Source organism: Hyla sarda, unplaced genomic scaffold (genome assembly GCF_029499605.1).
Source record: "Hyla sarda isolate aHylSar1 unplaced genomic scaffold, aHylSar1.hap1 scaffold_597, whole genome shotgun sequence".
NCBI classification, from domain to species: Eukaryota; Metazoa; Chordata; class Amphibia; order Anura; family Hylidae; genus Hyla; species Hyla sarda.
In genome coordinates, this window is record NW_026610611.1 from 59,639 (window position 1) to 75,448 (window position 15,810).

The 15,810-nt window shown below is 46.3% G+C and overlaps 7 non-coding genes across 7 annotated transcripts; all 7 read left to right on the forward strand.

The window, feature by feature from the left end:
- Window positions 1–824: 824 nt before the first annotated feature.
- On the forward strand, window positions 825–1,015 carry LOC130340578 (U2 spliceosomal RNA). Its single transcript, XR_008880674.1, has one exon. It is a non-coding gene; the product is annotated as a U2 spliceosomal RNA (small nuclear RNA).
- A 2,072-nt stretch (window positions 1,016–3,087) lies between these two features.
- LOC130340581 (U2 spliceosomal RNA) lies at window positions 3,088–3,278 on the forward strand. The gene has a single exon (XR_008880676.1). It is a non-coding gene; the product is annotated as a U2 spliceosomal RNA (small nuclear RNA).
- A 2,086-nt stretch (window positions 3,279–5,364) lies between these two features.
- LOC130340582 (U2 spliceosomal RNA) lies at window positions 5,365–5,555 on the forward strand. The gene has a single exon (XR_008880677.1). It is a non-coding gene; the product is annotated as a U2 spliceosomal RNA (small nuclear RNA).
- A 2,095-nt stretch (window positions 5,556–7,650) lies between these two features.
- LOC130340583 (U2 spliceosomal RNA) lies at window positions 7,651–7,841 on the forward strand. Its single transcript, XR_008880678.1, has one exon. It is a non-coding gene; the product is annotated as a U2 spliceosomal RNA (small nuclear RNA).
- A 2,053-nt stretch (window positions 7,842–9,894) lies between these two features.
- Window positions 9,895–10,085, forward strand: LOC130340584 (U2 spliceosomal RNA). Its single transcript, XR_008880679.1, has one exon. It is a non-coding gene; the product is annotated as a U2 spliceosomal RNA (small nuclear RNA).
- Window positions 10,086–12,165: 2,080 nt separating this feature from the next.
- On the forward strand, window positions 12,166–12,356 carry LOC130340585 (U2 spliceosomal RNA). Its single transcript, XR_008880680.1, has one exon. It is a non-coding gene; the product is annotated as a U2 spliceosomal RNA (small nuclear RNA).
- A 2,089-nt stretch (window positions 12,357–14,445) lies between these two features.
- LOC130340586 (U2 spliceosomal RNA) lies at window positions 14,446–14,636 on the forward strand. Its single transcript, XR_008880681.1, has one exon. It is a non-coding gene; the product is annotated as a U2 spliceosomal RNA (small nuclear RNA).
- Window positions 14,637–15,810: the final 1,174 nt, after the last annotated feature.

Below are 15,810 nucleotides of genomic sequence, written 5' to 3' on the forward strand. Positions count from 1 at the left end.
AGCCGCTGCTGTGTCCAGGCCCAGGAGCCTTAGCACTGTGCTGTGATGTCACTCAATACCACTGACATCACTAGGTGTAAACAACATCTCTCCTTTGCTGTGTATGTGACTATGGAGCTGTTTGGTGATGTCGTCTATTATGGCCTTCATAGAAGCAACAGGAGATTGTTGCATCCATCTAGAACCCTCAGAACTACAGTGCTATGATGTCACTCACTTCCACAGGCCTTGCAGAGTGTAAACAACAACAACCCAGCTTTGTTGTGTATGTAACCATAGGGATTTGTGATGTCACCTAGAACCTTCACAGCAGCGACAGCTTTATGAGGAGCATCAGCACTGCTCTGCCTGAGCAGAACCATCACCGCCATAGGTTGTCAAATAACCCGGGTTTAACCCACACAGGTAAGTCCAATGGGGTGCAGGCATGTCCTCTATGCTTACAGCTTCCCGTGGGTGTTGGTTTGATACCGTTTGGGGACAGCCAAGGAGGCATCTGCAGGCAACAAAGGTAGGTGTGTGCTTGTGTGTGTGTTTCCTATGCAGATCCTAAGCCCAGTGTCACATGCAAGTAGGAGGAGTAAGAAGGGTTCCTGGCAAATCCGGGTTATGGATTGCATTTAAAAAGGCCCCGTGGGAGTGCAATGGGCCCCTGTCTTGCTGCTTAGCAATAATGGTATGGGTTTAGGTTCTGCTGTGTGTACTGGTGGTTGACTGCCCCCCAGCCCAGAGTGTGCATGGAAAATTGTCTGGCAGCCTCCCTGACAGCAAGCAGTGATAGTGCCCATGAAGGGGACCTTGTTGGGCCCGCCCCTTTCACGGTTATCGCTTCTCGGCCTTTTGGCTAAGATCAAGTGTAGTATCTGTTCTTATCAGTTTAATATCTGATACGTCCCCTATCTGGGGACCATATATTAAATGGATTTTTGAGAACGGGGGCCGATTTCGAAGCTTGCTTCCGTCGCCCTATGCATTGACCCGATATGGCAGTATCTTCGGGTACAGTGCACCACCCCCTTACAGGGTTAAAAAGAAAGATTCCTACTTTCATTGCTACCTGCTTGCTGGCTAGCCAGCTAGCCAGCCCTGTGGGCCTTGCTGCTGCTGCTGCTGCAGCCAAAAAACAAAAGGTGGTGCTGCTGCTGCTTCTGCTTCTGCTTGTGTCTGGCCGCTGTTGGAGCGTCCAGGCACAGGACTTCTGCTGCTGCTGACTAAATGGCCTCCTTAATTGGATCATTTGAGTAGCCAGCACACCTGTGCAGGTAGGGCATGACATGATAGGCAGCTGCCTTGATAGCGGGTGGGTGCTGAATGTTCCTAATTGACAAAATAAGATTAATGCTTATGAAGAAATATAAAATCTCATCCCTTCCCCAATATCGCGCCACACCCCTACCCCTTAATTCCCTGGTTGAACTTGATGGACATATGTCTTTTTTCGACCGTACTAACTATGTAACTATGTAACATAACATGGGGGGGGGGTCTCCTGGCTGTTCACACAGGTGTGTCATTGCTGTACATTGACCATGCATTGCTTCTGTGGTATTGCAAAGGCAAAGACAAATGCTTCCAGCCATCCATTGCACTAATGGATTGGTCATCAGCTGGCTGTCTATGTCCCGCATCAATATAGACCAAAGTACAGAGGGTTAGGCTATGCTATTGTGCACCTACCTGATGCATCAGAAGGTGCGAGGCCCTTGCTAAATTCTGTGCACAGACTTTGAGATCTATGCTTTAGACTGTATCTAAACCTGCTCCAACATGGACTGACATTCTGGCCTACTTTCAGCCGATGCGACTTGTCTGTCGCTGAACAGTCGCTTTTTATGTATTCAGCACCTATGTATAATGTTGTAAAAATGCTCTAGAAGCTAAAGTCGCAGAAATGTCACACATATTTGGCCTGCAACTTTCTGTGCGACAAATTCAGACAGGAAAAATCAGTATAAATCCTTAGAAAATTATCCCCCAGTGTCTCCATCTGCTGGCGGTATTGAATAAGCATTGCTGCACTGATGGGGTATGCATTAGACGAAAAAAAAGAAGAAAAAGAAGAATAATACGCCCAGAAAAGAGGCGAAAAGGAGAAAAACGTAAAAAAACGTGAAAAAAAAGTAAGAGGAAGAGAAGGGAAAAAAAGGTGGAAATGGGTTTAAAAGTGATTTCGGCGGAGAAATATATATATATATATATATATATATATATATACGCGCACACACACACATATATATAAACGTATTCTCCGTTGAGATATTGCAGCCGCTGCTGTGTCCAGGCCCAGGAGCCTTAGCACTGTGCTGTGATGTCACTCAATACCACTGACATCACTAGGTGTAAACAACATCTCTCCTTTGCTGTGTATGTGACTATGGAGCTGTTTGGTGATGTCGTCTATTATGGCCTTCATAGAAGCAACAGGAGATTGTTGCATCCATCTAGAACCCTCAGAACTACAGTGCTATGATGTCACTCACTTCCACAGGCCTTGCAGAGTGTAAACAACAACAACCCAGCTTTGTTGTGTATGTAACCATAGGGATTTGTGATGTCACCTAGAACCTTCACAGCAGCGACAGCTTTATGAGGAGCATCAGCACTGCTCTGCCTGAGCAGAACCATCACCGCCATAGGTTGTCAAATAACCCGGGTTTAACCCACACAGGTAAGTCCAATGGGGTGCAGGCATGTCCTCTATGCTTACAGCTTCCCGTGGGTGTTGGTTTGATACCGTTTGGGGACAGCCAAGGAGGCATCTGCAGGCAACAAAGGTAGGTGTGTGCTTGTGTGTGTGTTTCCTATGCAGATCCTAAGCCCAGTGTCACATGCAAGTAGGAGGAGTAAGAAGGGTTCCTGGCAAATCCGGGTTATGGATTGCATTTAAAAAGGCCCCGTGGGAGTGCAATGGGCCCCTGTCTTGCTGCTTAGCAATAATGGTATGGGTTTAGGTTCTGCTGTGTGTACTGGTGGTTGACTGCCCCCCAGCCCAGAGTGTGCATGGAAAATTGTCTGGCAGCCTCCCTGACAGCAAGCAGTGATAGTGCCCATGAAGGGGACCTTGTTGGGCCCGCCCCTTTCACGGTTATCGCTTCTCGGCCTTTTGGCTAAGATCAAGTGTAGTATCTGTTCTTATCAGTTTAATATCTGATACGTCCCCTATCTGGGGACCATATATTAAATGGATTTTTGAGAACGGGGGCCGATTTCGAAGCTTGCTTCCGTCGCCCTATGCATTGACCCGATATGGCAGTATCTTCGGGTACAGTGCACCACCCCCTTACAGGGTTAAAAAGAAAGATTCCTACTTTCATTGCTACCTGCTTGCTGGCTAGCCAGCTAGCCAGCCCTGTGGGCCTTGCTGCTGCTGCTGCTGCAGCCAAAAAACAAAAGGTGGTGCTGCTGCTGCTTCTGCTTCTGCTTGTGTCTGGCCGCTGTTGGAGCGTCCAGGCACAGGACTTCTGCTGCTGCTGACTAAATGGCCTCCTTAATTGGATCATTTGAGTAGCCAGCACACCTGTGCAGGTAGGGCATGACATGATAGGCAGCTGCCTTGATAGCGGGTGGGTGCTGAATGTTCCTAATTGACAAAATAAGATTAATGCTTATGAAGAAATATAAAATCTCATCCCTTCCCCAATATCGCGCCACACCCCTACCCCTTAATTCCCTGGTTGAACTTGATGGACATATGTCTTTTTTCGACCGTACTAACTATGTAACTATGTAACATAACATGGGGGGGGGGGGTCTCCTGGCTGTTCACACAGGTGTGTCATTGCTGTACATTGACCATGCATTGCTTCTGTGGTATTGCAAAGGCAAAGACAAATGCTTCCAGCCATCCATTGCACTAATGGATTGGTCATCAGCTGGCTGTCTATGTCCCGCATCAATATAGACCAAAGTACAGAGGGTTAGGCTATGCTATTGTGCACCTACCTGATGCATCAGAAGGTGCGAGGCCCTTGCTAAATTCTGTGCACAGACTTTGAGATCTATGCTTTAGACTGTATCTAAACCTGCTCCAACATGGACTGACATTCTGGCCTACTTTCAGCCGATGCGACTTGTCTGTCGCTGAACAGTCGCTTTTTATGTATTCAGCACCTATGTATAATGTTGTAAAAATGCTCTAGAAGCTAAAGTCGCAGAAATGTCACACATATTTGGCCTGCAACTTTCTGTGCGACAAATTCAGACAGGAAAAATCAGTATAAATCCTTAGAAAATTATCCCCCAGTGTCTCCATCTGCTGGCGGTATTGAATAAGCATTGCTGCACTGATGGGGTATGCATTAGACGAAAAAAAAGAAGAAAAAGAAGAATAATACGCCCAGAAAAGAGGCGAAAAGGAGAAAAACGTAAAAAAACGTGAAAAAAAAGTAAGAGGAAGAGAAGGGAAAAAAAGGTGGAAATGGGTTTAAAAGTGATTTCGGCGGAGAAATATATATATATATATATATATATATATATATATATATATATATACGCGCACACACACACATATATATAAACGTATTCTCCGTTGAGATATTGCAGCCGCTGCTGTGTCCAGGCCCAGGAGCCTTAGCACTGTGCTGTGATGTCACTCAATACCACTGACATCACTAGGTGTAAACAACATCTCTCCTTTGCTGTGTATGTGAATATGGAGCTGTTTGGTGATGTCGTCTATTATGGCCTTCATAGAAGCAACAGGAGATTGTTGCATCCATCTAGAACCCTCAGAACTACAGTGCTATGATGTCACTCACTTCCACAGGCCTTGCAGAGTGTAAACAACAACAACCCAGCTTTGTTGTGTATGTAACCATAGGGATTTGTGATGTCACCTAGAACCTTCACAGCAGCGACAGCTTTATGAGGAGCATCAGCACTGCTCTGCCTGAGCAGAACCATCACCGCCATAGGTTGTCAAATAACCCGGGTTTAACCCACACAGGTAAGTCCAATGGGGTGCAGGCATGTCCTCTATGCTTACAGCTTCCCGTGGGTGTTGGTTTGATACCGTTTGGAGACAGCCAAGGAGGCATCTGCAGGCAACAAAGGTAGGTGTGTGCTTGTGTGTGTGTTTCCTATGCAGATCCTAAGCCCAGTGTCACATGCAAGTAGGAGGAGTAAGAAGGGTTCCTGGCAAATCCGGGTTATGGATTGCATTTAAAAAGGCCCCGTGGAAGTGCAATGGGCCCCTGTCTTGCTGCTTAGCAATAATGGTATGGGTTTAGGTTCTGCTGTGTGTACTGGTGGTTGACTGCCCCCCAGCCCAGAGTGTGCATGGAAAATTGTCTGGCAGCCTCCCTGACAGCAAGCAGTGATAGTGCCCATGAAGGGGACCTTGTTGGGCCCGCCCCTTTCACGGTTATCGCTTCTCGGCCTTTTGGCTAAGATCAAGTGTAGTATCTGTTCTTATCAGTTTAATATCTGATACGTCCCCTATCTGGGGACCATATATTAAATGGATTTTTGAGAACGGGGGCCGATTTCGAAGCTTGCTTCCGTCGCCCTATGCATTGACCCGATATGGCAGTATCTTCGGGTACAGTGCACCACCCCCTTACAGGGTTAAAAAGAAAGATTCCTACTTTCATTGCTACCTGCTTGCTGGCTAGCCAGCTAGCCAGCCCTGTGGGCCTTGCTGCTGCTGCTGCTGCAGCCAAAAAACAAAAGGTGGTGCTGCTGCTGCTTCTGCTTCTGCTTGTGTCTGGCCGCTGTTGGAGCGTCCAGGCACAGGACTTCTGCTGCTGCTGACTAAATGGCCTCCTTAATTGGATCATTTGAGTAGCCAGCACACCTGTGCAGGTAGGGCATGACATGATAGGCAGCTGCCTTGATAGCGGGTGGGTGCTGAATGTTCCTAATTGACAAAATAAGATTAATGCTTATGAAGAAATATAAAATCTCATCCCTTCCCCAATATCGCGCCACACCCCTACCCCTTAATTCCCTGGTTGAACTTGATGGACATATGTCTTTTTTCGACCGTACTAACTATGTAACTATGTAACATAACATGGGGGGGGGGGTCTCCTGGCTGTTCACACAGGTGTGTCATTGCTGTACATTGACCATGCATTGCTTCTGTGGTATTGCAAAGGCAAAGACAAATGCTTCCAGCCATCCATTGCACTAATGGATTGGTCATCAGCTGGCTGTCTATGTCCCGCATCAATATAGACCAAAGTACAGAGGGTTAGGCTATGCTATTGTGCACCTACCTGATGCATCAGAAGGTGCGAGGCCCTTGCTAAATTCTGTGCACAGACTTTGAGATCTATGCTTTAGACTGTATCTAAACCTGCTCCAACATGGACTGACATTCTGGCCTACTTTCAGCCGATGCGACTTGTCTGTCGCTGAACAGTCGCTTTTTATGTATTCAGCACCTATGTATAATGTTGTAAAAATGCTCTAGAAGCTAAAGTCGCAGAAATGTCACACATATTTGGCCTGCAACTTTCTGTGCGACAAATTCAGACAGGAAAAATCAGTATAAATCCTTAGAAAATTATCCCCCAGTGTCTCCATCTGCTGGCGGTATTGAATAAGCATTGCTGCACTGATGGGGTATGCATTAGACGAAAAAAAAGAAGAAAAAGAAGAATAATACGCCCAGAAAAGAGGCGAAAAGGAGAAAAACGTAAAAAAACGTGAAAAAAAAGTAAGAGGAAGAGAAGGGAAAAAAAGGTGGAAATGGGTTTAAAAGTGATTTCGGCGGAGAAATATATATATATATATATATATATATATATATATATATATATATATATATATATACGCGCACACACACACATATATATAAACGTATTCTCCGTTGAGATATTGCAGCCGCTGCTGTGTCCAGGCCCAGGAGCCTTAGCACTGTGCTGTGATGTCACTCAATACCACTGACATCACTAGGTGTAAACAACATCTCTCCTTTGCTGTGTATGTGACTATGGAGCTGTTTGGTGATGTCGTCTATTACGGCCTTCATAGAAGCAACAGGAGATTGTTGCATCCATCTTGAACCCTCAGAACTACAGTGCTATGATGTCACTCACTTCCACAGGCCTTGCAGAGTGTAAACAACAACAACCCAGCTTTGTTGTGTATGTAACCATAGGGATTTGTGATGTCACCTAGAACCTTCACAGCAGCGACAGCTTTATGAGGAGCATCAGCACTGCTCTGCCTGAGCAGAACCATCACCGCCATAGGTTGTCAAATAACCCGGGTTTAACCCACACAGGTAAGTCCAATGGGGTGCAGGCATGTCCTCTATGCTTACAGCTTCCCGTGGGTGTTGGTTTGATACCGTTTGGGGACAGCCAAGGAGGCATCTGCAGGCAACAAAGGTAGGTGTGTGCTTGTGTGTGTGTTTCCTATGCAGATCCTAAGCCCAGTGTCACATGCAAGTAGGAGGAGTAAGAAGGGTTCCTGGCAAATCCGGGTTATGGATTGCATTTAAAAAGGCCCCGTGGGAGTGCAATGGGCCCCTGTCTTGCTGCTTAGCAATAATGGTATGGGTTTAGGTTCTGCTGTGTGTACTGGTGGTTGACTGCCCCCCAGCCCAGAGTGTGCATGGAAAATTGTCTGGCAGCCTCCCTGACAGCAAGCAGTGATAGTGCCCATGAAGGGGACCTTGTTGGGCCCGCCCCTTTCACGGTTATCGCTTCTCGGCCTTTTGGCTAAGATCAAGTGTAGTATCTGTTCTTATCAGTTTAATATCTGATACGTCCCCTATCTGGGGACCATATATTAAATGGATTTTTGAGAACGGGGGCCGATTTCGAAGCTTGCTTCCGTCGCCCTATGCATTGACCCGATATGGCAGTATCTTCGGGTACAGTGCACCACCCCCTTACAGGGTTAAAAAGAAAGATTCCTACTTTCATTGCTACCTGCTTGCTGGCTAGCCAGCTAGCCAGCCCTGTGGGCCTTGCTGCTGCTGCTGCTGCAGCCAAAAAACAAAAGGTGGTGCTGCTGCTGCTTCTGCTTCTGCTTGTGTCTGGCCGCTGTTGGAGCGTCCAGGCACAGGACTTCTGCTGCTGCTGACTAAATGGCCTCCTTAATTGGATCATTTGAGTAGCCAGCACACCTGTGCAGGTAGGGCATGACATGATAGGCAGCTGCCTTGATAGCGGGTGGGTGCTGAATGTTCCTAATTGACAAAATAAGATTAATGCTTATGAAGAAATATAAAATCTCATCCCTTCCCCAATATCGCGCCACACCCCTACCCCTTAATTCCCTGGTTGAACTTGATGGACATATGTCTTTTTTCGACCGTACTAACTATGTAACTATGTAACATAACATGGGGGGGGGGGTCTCCTGGCTGTTCACACAGGTGTGTCATTGCTGTACATTGACCATGCATTGCTTCTGTGGTATTGCAAAGGCAAAGACAAATGCTTCCAGCCATCCATTGCACTAATGGATTGGTCATCAGCTGGCTGTCTATGTCCCGCATCAATATAGACCAAAGTACAGAGGGTTAGGCTATGCTATTGTGCACCTACCTGATGCATCAGAAGGTGCGAGGCCCTTGCTAAATTCTGTGCACAGACTTTGAGATCTATGCTTTAGACTGTATCTAAACCTGCTCCAACATGGACTGACATTCTGGCCTACTTTCAGCCGATGCGACTTGTCTGTCGCTGAACAGTCGCTTTTTATGTATTCAGCACCTATGTATAATGTTGTAAAAATGCTCTAGAAGCTAAAGTCGCAGAAATGTCACACATATTTGGCCTGCAACTTTCTGTGCGACAAATTCAGACAGGAAAAATCAGTATAAATCCTTAGAAAATTATCCCCCAGTGTCTCCATCTGCTGGCGGTATTGAATAAGCATTGCTGCACTGATGGGGTATGCATTAGACGAAAAAAAAGAAGAAAAAGAAGAATAATACGCCCAGAAAAGAGGCGAAAAGGAGAAAAACGTAAAAAAACGTGAAAAAAAAGTAAGAGGAAGAGAAGGGAAAAAAAGGTGGAAATGGGTTTAAAAGTGATTTCGGCGGAGAAATATATATATATACGCGCACACACACACATATATATAAACGTATTCTCCGTTGAGATATTGCAGCCGCTGCTGTGTCCAGGCCCAGGAGCCTTAGCACTGTGCTGTGATGTCACTCAATACCACTGACATCACTAGGTGTAAACAACATCTCTCCTTTGCTGTGTATGTGACTATGGAGCTGTTTGGTGATGTCGTCTATTATGGCCTTCATAGAAGCAACAGGAGATTGTTGCATCCATCTAGAACCCTCAGAACTACAGTGCTATGATGTCACTCACTTCCACAGGCCTTGCAGAGTGTAAACAACAACAACCCAGCTTTGTTGTGTATGTAACCATAGGGATTTGTGATGTCACCTAGAACCTTCACAGCAGCGACAGCTTTATGAGGAGCATCAGCACTGCTCTGCCTGAGCAGAACCATCACCGCCATAGGTTGTCAAATAACCCGGGTTTAACCCACACAGGTAAGTCCAATGGGGTGCAGGCATGTCCTCTATGCTTACAGCTTCCCGTGGGTGTTGGTTTGATACCGTTTGGGGACAGCCAAGGAGGCATCTGCAGGCAACAAAGGTAGGTGTGTGCTTGTGTGTGTGTTTCCTATGCAGATCCTAAGCCCAGTGTCACATGCAAGTAGGAGGAGTAAGAAGGGTTCCTGGCAAATCCGGGTTATGGATTGCATTTAAAAAGGCCCCGTGGGAGTGCAATGGGCCCCTGTCTTGCTGCTTAGCAATAATGGTATGGGTTTAGGTTCTGCTGTGTGTACTGGTGGTTGACTGCCCCCCAGCCCAGAGTGTGCATGGAAAATTGTCTGGCAGCCTCCCTGACAGCAAGCAGTGATAGTGCCCATGAAGGGGACCTTGTTGGGCCCGCCCCTTTCACGGTTATCGCTTCTCGGCCTTTTGGCTAAGATCAAGTGTAGTATCTGTTCTTATCAGTTTAATATCTGATACGTCCCCTATCTGGGGACCATATATTAAATGGATTTTTGAGAACGGGGGCCGATTTCGAAGCTTGCTTCCGTCGCCCTATGCATTGACCCGATATGGCAGTATCTTCGGGTACAGTGCACCACCCCCTTACAGGGTTAAAAAGAAAGATTCCTACTTTCATTGCTACCTGCTTGCTGGCTAGCCAGCTAGCCAGCCCTGTGGGCCTTGCTGCTGCTGCTGCTGCAGCCAAAAAACAAAAGGTGGTGCTGCTGCTGCTTCTGCTTCTGCTTGTGTCTGGCCGCTGTTGGAGCGTCCAGGCACAGGACTTCTGCTGCTGCTGACTAAATGGCCTCCTTAATTGGATCATTTGAGTAGCCAGCACACCTGTGCAGGTAGGGCATGACATGATAGGCAGCTGCCTTGATAGCGGGTGGGTGCTGAATGTTCCTAATTGACAAAATAAGATTAATGCTTATGAAGAAATATAAAATCTCATCCCTTCCCCAATATCGCGCCACACCCCTACCCCTTAATTCCCTGGTTGAACTTGATGGACATATGTCTTTTTTCGACCGTACTAACTATGTAACTATGTAACATAACATGGGGGGGGGGGGTCTCCTGGCTGTTCACACAGGTGTGTCATTGCTGTACATTGACCATGCATTGCTTCTGTGGTATTGCAAAGGCAAAGACAAATGCTTCCAGCCATCCATTGCACTAATGGATTGGTCATCAGCTGGCTGTCTATGTCCCGCATCAATATAGACCAAAGTACAGAGGGTTAGGCTATGCTATTGTGCACCTACCTGATGCATCAGAAGGTGCGAGGCCCTTGCTAAATTCTGTGCACAGACTTTGAGATCTATGCATTAGACTGTATCTAAACCTGCTCCAACATGGACTGACATTCTGGCCTACTTTCAGCCGATGCGACTTGTCTGTCGCTGAACAGTCGCTTTTTATGTATTCAGCACCTATGTATAATGTTGTAAAAATGCTCTAGAAGCTAAAGTCGCAGAAATGTCACACATATTTGGCCTGCAACTTTCTGTGCGACAAATTCAGACAGGAAAAATCAGTATAAATCCTTAGAAAATTATCCCCCAGTGTCTCCATCTGCTGGCGGTATTGAATAAGCATTGCTGCACTGATGGGGTATGCATTAGACGAAAAAAAAGAAGAAAAAGAAGAATAATACGCCCAGAAAAGAGGCGAAAAGGAGAAAAACGTAAAAAAACGTGAAAAAAAAGTAAGAGGAAGAGAAGGGAAAAAAAGGTGGAAATGGGTTTAAAAGTGATTTCGGCGGAGAAATATATATATATATATATATATATATATATATATATATACGCGCACACACACACATATATATAAACGTATTCTCCGTTGAGATATTGCAGCCGCTGCTGTGTCCAGGCCCAGGAGCCTTAGCACTGTGCTGTGATGTCACTCAATACCACTGACATCACTAGGTGTAAACAACATCTCTCCTTTGCTGTGTATGTGACTATGGAGCTGTTTGGTGATGTCGTCTATTATGGCCTTCATAGAAGCAACAGGAGATTGTTGCATCCATCTAGAACCCTCAGAACTACAGTGCTATGATGTCACTCACTTCCACAGGCCTTGCAGAGTGTAAACAACAACAACCCAGCTTTGTTGTGTATGTAACCATAGGGATTTGTGATGTCACCTAGAACCTTCACAGCAGCGACAGCTTTATGAGGAGCATCAGCACTGCTCTGCCTGAGCAGAACCATCACCGCCATAGGTTGTCAAATAACCCGGGTTTAACCCACACAGGTAAGTCCAATGGGGTGCAGGCATGTCCTCTATGCTTACAGCTTCCCGTGGGTGTTGGTTTGATACCGTTTGGGGACAGCCAAGGAGGCATCTGCAGGCAACAAAGGTAGGTGTGTGCTTGTGTGTGTGTTTCCTATGCAGATCCTAAGCCCAGTGTCACATGCAAGTAGGAGGAGTAAGAAGGGTTCCTGGCAAATCCGGGTTATGGATTGCATTTAAAAAGGCCCCGTGGGAGTGCAATGGGCCCCTGTCTTGCTGCTTAGCAATAATGGTATGGGTTTAGGTTCTGCTGTGTGTACTGGTGGTTGACTGCCCCCCAGCCCAGAGTGTGCATGGAAAATTGTCTGGCAGCCTCCCTGACAGCAAGCAGTGATAGTGCCCATGAAGGGGACCTTGTTGGGCCCGCCCCTTTCACGGTTATCGCTTCTCGGCCTTTTGGCTAAGATCAAGTGTAGTATCTGTTCTTATCAGTTTAATATCTGATACGTCCCCTATCTGGGGACCATATATTAAATGGATTTTTGAGAACGGGGGCCGATTTCGAAGCTTGCTTCCGTCGCCCTATGCATTGACCCGATATGGCAGTATCTTCGGGTACAGTGCACCACCCCCTTACAGGGTTAAAAAGAAAGATTCCTACTTTCATTGCTACCTGCTTGCTGGCTAGCCAGCTAGCCAGCCCTGTGGGCCTTGCTGCTGCTGCTGCAGCTGCAGCCAAAAAACAAAAGGTGGTGCTGCTGCTGCTTCTGCTTCTGCTTGTGTCTGGCCGCTGTTGGAGCGTCCAGGCACAGGACTTCTGCTGCTGCTGACTAAATGGCCTCCTTAATTGGATCATTTGAGTAGCCAGCACACCTGTGCAGGTAGGGCATGACATGATAGGCAGCTGCCTTGATAGCGGGTGGGTGCTGAATGTTCCTAATTGACAAAATAAGATTAATGCTTATGAAGAAATATAAAATCTCATCCCTTCCCCAATATCGCGCCACACCCCTACCCCTTAATTCCCTGGTTGAACTTGATGGACATATGTCTTTTTTCGACCGTACTAACTATGTAACTATGTAACATAACATGGGGGGGGGGGGTCTCCTGGCTGTTCACACAGGTGTGTCATTGCTGTACATTGACCATGCATTGCTTCTGTGGTATTGCAAAGGCAAAGACAAATGCTTCCAGCCATCCATTGCACTAATGGATTGGTCATCAGCTGGCTGTCTATGTCCCGCATCAATATAGACCAAAGTACAGAGGGTTAGGCTATGCTATTGTGCACCTACCTGATGCATCAGAAGGTGCGAGGCCCTTGCTAAATTCTGTGCACAGACTTTGAGATCTATGCTTTAGACTGTATCTAAACCTGCTCCAACATGGACTGACATTCTGGCCTACTTTCAGCCGATGCGACTTGTCTGTCGCTGAACAGTCGCTTTTTATGTATTCAGCACCTATGTATAATGTTGTAAAAATGCTCTAGAAGCTAAAGTCGCAGAAATGTCACACATATTTGGCCTGCAACTTTCTGTGCGACAAATTCAGACAGGAAAAATCAGTATAAATCCTTAGAAAATTATCCCCCAGTGTCTCCATCTGCTGGCGGTATTGAATAAGCATTGCTGCACTGATGGGGTATGCATTAGACGAAAAAAAAGAAGAAAAAGAAGAATAATACGCCCAGAAAAGAGGCGAAAAGGAGAAAAACGTAAAAAAACGTGAAAAAAAAGTAAGAGGAAGAGAAGGGAAAAAAAGGTGGAAATGGGTTTAAAAGTGATTTCGGCGGAGAAATATATATATATATATATATATATATATATATATATATATATATACGCGCACACACACACATATATATAAACGTATTCTCCGTTGAGATATTGCAGCCGCTGCTGTGTCCAGGCCCAGGAGCCTTAGCACTGTGCTGTGATGTCACTCAATACCACTGACATCACTAGGTGTAAACAACATCTCTCCTTTGCTGTGTATGTGACTATGGAGCTGTTTGGTGATGTCGTCTATTACGGCCTTCATAGAAGCAACAGGAGATTGTTGCATCCATCTAGAACCCTCAGAACTACAGTGCTATGATGTCACTCACTTCCACAGGCCTTGCAGAGTGTAAACAACAACAACCCAGCTTTGTTGTGTATGTAACCATAGGGATTTGTGATGTCACCTAGAACCTTCACAGCAGCGACAGCTTTATGAGGAGCATCAGCACTGCTCTGCCTGAGCAGAACCATCACCGCCATAGGTTGTCAAATAACCCGGGTTTAACCCACACAGGTAAGTCCAATGGGGTGCAGGCATGTCCTCTATGCTTACAGCTTCCCGTGGGTGTTGGTTTGATACCGTTTGGGGACAGCCAAGGAGGCATCTGCAGGCAACAAAGGTAGGTGTGTGCTTGTGTGTGTGTTTCCTATGCAGATCCTAAGCCCAGTGTCACATGCAAGTAGGAGGAGTAAGAAGGGTTCCTGGCAAATCCGGGTTATGGATTGCATTTAAAAAGGCCCCGTGGGAGTGCAATGGGCCCCTGTCTTGCTGCTTAGCAATAATGGTATGGGTTTAGGTTCTGCTGTGTGTACTGGTGGTTGACTGCCCCCCAGCCCAGAGTGTGCATGGAAAATTGTCTGGCAGCCTCCCTGACAGCAAGCAGTGATAGTGCCCATGAAGGGGACCTTGTTGGGCCCGCCCCTTTCACGGTTATCGCTTCTCGGCCTTTTGGCTAAGATCAAGTGTAGTATCTGTTCTTATCAGTTTAATATCTGATACGTCCCCTATCTGGGGACCATATATTAAATGGATTTTTGAGAACGGGGGCCGATTTCGAAGCTTGCTTCCGTCGCCCTATGCATTGACCCGATATGGCAGTATCTTCGGGTACAGTGCACCACCCCCTTACAGGGTTAAAAAGAAAGATTCCTACTTTCATTGCTACCTGCTTGCTAGCTAGCCAGCCCTGTGGGCCTTGCTGCTGCTGCTGCTGCAGCCAAAAAACAAAAGGTGGTGCTGCTGCTGCTTCTGCTTCTGCTTGTGTCTGGCCGCTGTTGGAGCGTCCAGGCACAGGACTTCTGCTGCTGCTGACTAAATGGCCTCCTTAATTGGATCATTTGAGTAGCCAGCACACCTGTGCAGGTAGGGCATGACATGATAGGCAGCTGCCTTGATAGCGGGTGGGTGCTGAATGTTCCTAATTGACAAAATAAGATTAATGCTTATGAAGAAATATAAAATCTCATCCCTTCCCCAATATCGCGCCACACCCCTACCCCTTAATTCCCTGGTTGAACTTGATGGACATATGTCTTTTTTCGACCGTACTAACTATGTAACTATGTAACATAACATGGGGGGGGGGGGGGGTCTCCTGGCTGTTCACACAGGTGTGTCATTGCTGTACATTGACCATGCATTGCTTCTGTGGTATTGCAAAGGCAAAGACAAATGCTTCCAGCCATCCATTGCACTAATGGATTGGTCATCAGCTGGCTGTCTATGTCCCGCATCAATATAGACCAAAGTACAGAGGGTTAGGCTATGCTATTGTGCACCTACCTGATGCATCAGAAGGTGCGAGGCCCTTGCTAAATTCTGTGCACAGACTTTGAGATCTATGCTTTAGACTGTATCTAAACCTGCTCCAACATGGACTGACATTCTGGCCTACTTTCAGCCGATGCGACTTGTCTGTCGCTGAACAGTCGCTTTTTATGTATTCAGCACCTATGTATAATGTTGTAAAAATGCTCTAGAAGCTAAAGTCGCAGAAATGTCACACATATTTGGCCTGCAACTTTCTGTGCGACAAATTCAGACAGGAAAAATCAGTATAAATCCTTAGAAAATTATCCCCCAGTGTCTCCATCTGCTGGCGGTATTGAATAAGCATTGCTGCACTGATGGGGTATGCATTAGACGAAAAAAAAGAAGAAAAAGAAGAATAATACGCCCAGAAAAGAGGCGAAAAGGAGAAAAACGTAAAAAAACGTGAAAAAAAAGTAAGAGGAAGAGAAGGGAAAAAAAGGTGGAAATGGGTTTAAAAGTGATTTCGGCGGAGAAATATATATATA